This window comes from Convolutriloba macropyga, unplaced genomic scaffold, assembly GCF_964194025.1.
Source record: "Convolutriloba macropyga unplaced genomic scaffold, txConMacr16.3 SCAFFOLD_5343, whole genome shotgun sequence".
In the NCBI taxonomy this organism is placed as follows: Eukaryota; Metazoa; Xenacoelomorpha; order Acoela; family Convolutidae; genus Convolutriloba; species Convolutriloba macropyga.
This window is the reverse complement of record NW_027450600.1, coordinates 7,947-12,500: the sequence shown is the minus strand read 5'-3', so window position 1 is coordinate 12,500 and position 4,554 is coordinate 7,947. Positions and strand designations below refer to the sequence as shown.

General features: G+C 40.4%; 1 non-coding gene and 1 pseudogene across 1 annotated transcript in view; both read right to left on the bottom strand.

The window, feature by feature from the left end:
* LOC142356024 (large subunit ribosomal RNA) overlaps positions 1-760 on the bottom strand; it is a 3,522-nt gene extending 2,762 nt beyond the window's left edge. Inside the window, exon 1 of the ribosomal RNA XR_012761345.1 lies at positions 1-760. This exon is cut by the window's left edge and continues 2,762 nt beyond it. This is a non-coding gene — a ribosomal RNA (large subunit ribosomal RNA).
* A 1,683-nt stretch (positions 761-2,443) lies between these two features.
* LOC142356022 (5.8S ribosomal RNA) lies at positions 2,444-2,595 on the bottom strand (annotated as a pseudogene).
* Positions 2,596-4,554: the final 1,959 nt, after the last annotated feature.

Here is a 4,554-nt window from a genome sequence, read left to right as displayed (position 1 = left end):
CCGAATCGGCGCCCTCACCACACAAAGTAGTGCAATTCATAAAAATTACACTGTTCACTTTCATTTCGCGTGTGCGCTTTCAATGAGCGACAACACTTGCAAGCAACTCACACTCCTTGGTCCGTGTTTCAAGACGGGCTGTAGAGAGCATTGAATAGGAAGTTGAGGTCAGACAGGCAATCAAGATCAATTTATCTCATTTTGTTTAGAATCAACAAGAAGAATTCCGAGGAAAACTTCTGCTCGATTCATTAACAAGATTTGCCAAAAGACGACAACTACACTACTCGGTAGCCGAGAATATAATATCAAGGCATTGAGTATGGTAACGCTCACTCCAGTTCCCCTTCAACAGTTTCACGTACTTTTCACTCTCTCTTCAGAGTGCTTTTCAACTTTCCCTCACGGTACTTGTTTACTATCGGTCTCGCTTTATAATTAGCTTTTGGAGAGACATATCTCCAGCTTCGAGTTGCACTTTCAAACAACTCTACTCATAGGAATGAGCCATTATGACTGGTATCGAAAATGACCTTTACAGGATTTTCACCTTCTTTGATGCTACTTTCCAGTAGACATCAGGACAAATTCACCAGTCTAGCATCAAACCATACCGGACACCGAGAAATGTTGCCATTTCTCTTCCCGATGAGCTTTTCCCTGTTCATTCGCCATTACTAAGGGATTCTCAGTTGATTTCTTTTCCTCCCCTTACTGATATGCTTAAGTTAAGGGGGTTCTCTCGCCCAATTCAGGTTATGTAGTTGATTGTCTCTTAATTGGTTCACTGACCAATATGAGACAGAAACCGATTCAGCAGTTTTGTTCGCTACTACTATCAAACACAGGTCGAAGTTTCCATTCAGTCATTAATTCCAACTTTCAAATGTTGTTGTTTCAGCTTTCGCTTACTAGAAGCAACATAATACTCGCTGCAATACAGCCCTCGGGAAACCCTCACCGTGAATAAGGTTCACTCACATATTTCACTACATTTTGCGTGGGATTGGAGATGAGGCTACTCGTTCTTGCTCAGTACTAGGCTGAAAATTAACGAAACTTCGTTACAAACGTTCACATGTTGATGTTTCCGCTTTCGCGTACTCGAAACAACATAATACTAGTCTTTGTAATTTAGTTTCATAATTTCAACTGTTCTCATGCAGAATTTTTGCTCATTCTTATCCCAAATTTTGACCTGGCTACTAGTTACACTCCTTGTACTTATTGCAAAATGACCACAAATTTCAACAGCTTTCACATGTTGCTGTTTCGGCTTTCGCTTACTACAGTCAACATAATACTCGTTGCAAAATAAGTGCTCGGCATCTGCAATTTTCCAAAGACGAAGTTTCGCCAGTTCAATTTTCGCTCGCCAATTATGGCTACTAATTCACACGGTACTGAGCTCAACAACATTAAATTTGTTCAGCAAGACTTTCACATGTTGATGTTTTGGCTTTCGCCTACTAGAAGCAACATAATACTCGTCTTGTTAGCTCATTCAATGAGAATAGCTTTTCCCGTTGAGAATTTTTGCCTTCAATTGGCGTTGTAGTGAGTTTGGCTACTCAGATCACCAAATACTTGTGACAATTCGAACCAGAAATGTTTTCAATTTTCACATGCTGATGTTTCGGATTCAACCTACTAGAAGCAGCATAATACTTGTATTCAACAATTTCTGTATCAAATCCCAGTTTTCTCTGGTGCATCTTTGCCAAACTATTCCAAACTGCCTGAGTCTGAATACCAATTACAGGTACTAGTAAATGCACGTTACTAAGGACTATATAGTTCTAGGTTACTGTACACAACGACGTTCACATGTTGATGTTTCAGCTGCCGCTTACTAGAAACAACATAATACTTATCGTGCATACCTTTCCATAACTTGTCCTTTTCAGATGCATTAGTTTCCCTTTGTCTTGGCTTCTACAGTCAGACTGGCTACTAGTAACAGCACAGTACTAATCACATATCGTTCTACAGTTTGCAGACAACTTTCACATGTTGATGTTTCAGCTTTCGCCTACTAGAAACAACATAATACTCGCTGTATACATTTGTAGTTCTCTATGTAACTTTCATGTGAAGAAGTTTCGCCAGTCTTTTTGACTGTCTCAAATCTGAGTCATGCTTAGGCTACTAGTTGCTTCATAGTACTTATCGCCTCGAGATCATTGAACAAAACTTGATTTTCACATGTTGCTGTTTCAGCTTCCGCTTACTAGAAACAACATAATACTAGTCTCATTAAGTTCCGTCTCTTTGCAATTTTCTTATGAAGAAAATTCGCCATCACAATGACTCCAGCAGTTCTTGATCAAGGAATGCAATCATTGATCAGAATGCTATTATTTGAATCGGTTCTGCTTTAAGTGTTCCAATTTTATTGGAAGCACCAACAATAGAACATCAATGTGTTCAATCGAGAGTTATATAACCCTGAATCGGACGCAGTCAACAGCCGAAGCCGAGACCGCCTTTTGCGTTAGAGAGGTCGGTAAACAAATCTTGCGATTCATACCGAATTAACACATATAGCTGTGCTCCTCTTCGTAAAGCGAGCCAAGTGATCCCCTGTTGAAGGATGTATTTGGACCAATCTAGTAGCATTTGGTTTCCAACAAGCTCTCCCAAGTTAGCTTACTTATTGGGCTTTTCAACCAATTCGGTTGGCTACAAGCATCATCAAAGTACTAGCCACAGTTTGATCGCAAAATTCTACGACTTTCACATGTTGATGTTTCGGCTTGCGCTTAGCCTACTATAAGCAACATAATACTAGTCATATCATAGAGCGTGATCAGCTTGTGACGTTCTCATGATGAAGTTTCACCAACAGTGTCTCACTTCGAGCTTAAATCCAGCTACTAGTAACTACACAGTACTGACTGCAACGATAACTTTTATCTATACCTTTCACATGCTGCGCTTTCGGCCAGGGCCTACTAACGTCAACATAATACTCGATATAAACTTTTGTTCATGATGCAGCTTCCCCATGCAGAAGTTTCGCCTTCAAATGCTCTCTTGGCCATATGACGTAAGAAAAGGTTACTAGTAACATCACAGTACTAGCCACAGTTTGATTGCAAAATTCTACGACTTTCACATGTTGATGTTTCGGCTTGCGCTTAGCCTACTAGAAGCAACATAATACTAGTCATATCATAGAGCGTGATCAGCTTGTGACGTTCTCATGATGAAGTTTCACCAACAGTGTCTCATTTCGAGCTTAAATCCAGCTACTAGTAACTACACAGTACTGACTGCAACGATAACTTTTATCTATACCTTTCACATGCTGCGCTTTCGGCCAGGGCCTACTAATGTCAACATAATACTCGATATAAACTTTTGTTCATGATGCAGCTTCCCCATGCAGAAGTTTCGCCTTCAAATGCTCTCTTGGCCATATGACGTAACACAAGGTTACTAGTAACATCACAGTACTAGCCACAATTTGATCGCAAAATTCTACGACTTTCACATGTTGATGTTTCGGCTTGCGCTTAGCCTACTAGAAGCAACATAATACTAGTCATATCATAGAGCTTGATCAGCTTGTGACATTCTCATGATGAAGTTTCACCAACAGTGTCTCATTTTGAGCTTAAATCCAGCTACTAGTAACTACACAGTACTGACTGCAACAATAACTTTTATCTATACCTTTCACATGCTGCGTTTTCGGCCAAGGCCTACTAACGTCAACATAATACTCGATATAAAATTTTGATCATGATGCAGCTTTCCCATGCAGAAGTTTCGCCTTCAAATGCTCTCTTGGCCATATGACGGAACACCAGGTTACTAGTAACATCACAGTACTAGCCACAGTTTGATTGCAAAATTCTACGACTTTCACATGTTGATGTTTCGGCTTGCGCTTAGCCTACTAGAAGCAACATAATACTAGTCATATCATAGAGCGTGATCAGCTTGTGACGTTCTCATGATGAAGTTTCACCAATAGTGTTTCATTCGAATTGGTTCTGCTTTAAGCTCTCCAATTGTTTTGGATGAACCAGTTTTGCCCTTCGAAGCCACTTTTGTGAGCTTTTGTGGGTCTTTACCAAGAGGATATACCTCAAGGCCTCTTTCAATTCCTTTAAGTTCTTTCAACTCCTTTACAGTTTCTAGGTTCACATAGCTGCAAACCTTATTTCTAGTTTTAAGTCTGGCCAACTTGGGGAGAGTTGGTGCAGACCGTGACCAATTCTAGTAGGATGCCACAACAAGAATGTGATCAACTTAGCTTGTCGATGAACCTGCCCCACATTCAAACAACTCTATCGCCTTTTCCTCGTATAGTTATATGCGAGGGCCTCTCATAGAGAGCGCTGTTAGCAACCTTTTCCACATAGACGATAAAGTTGTGAGTGTTTTGCACATGGCTGTTGTCATCACCACGTGACGAGTCAACTCAGCTTGACTCTCTACACTCCGACAAGCTTTGCACATACGCCTTTAGTTCAGTATGTGTCTTTAATCTGACTCCGGTGCCTCAAGCCGGAAAAATTGTCAGATTATGATCATTATCGGTTA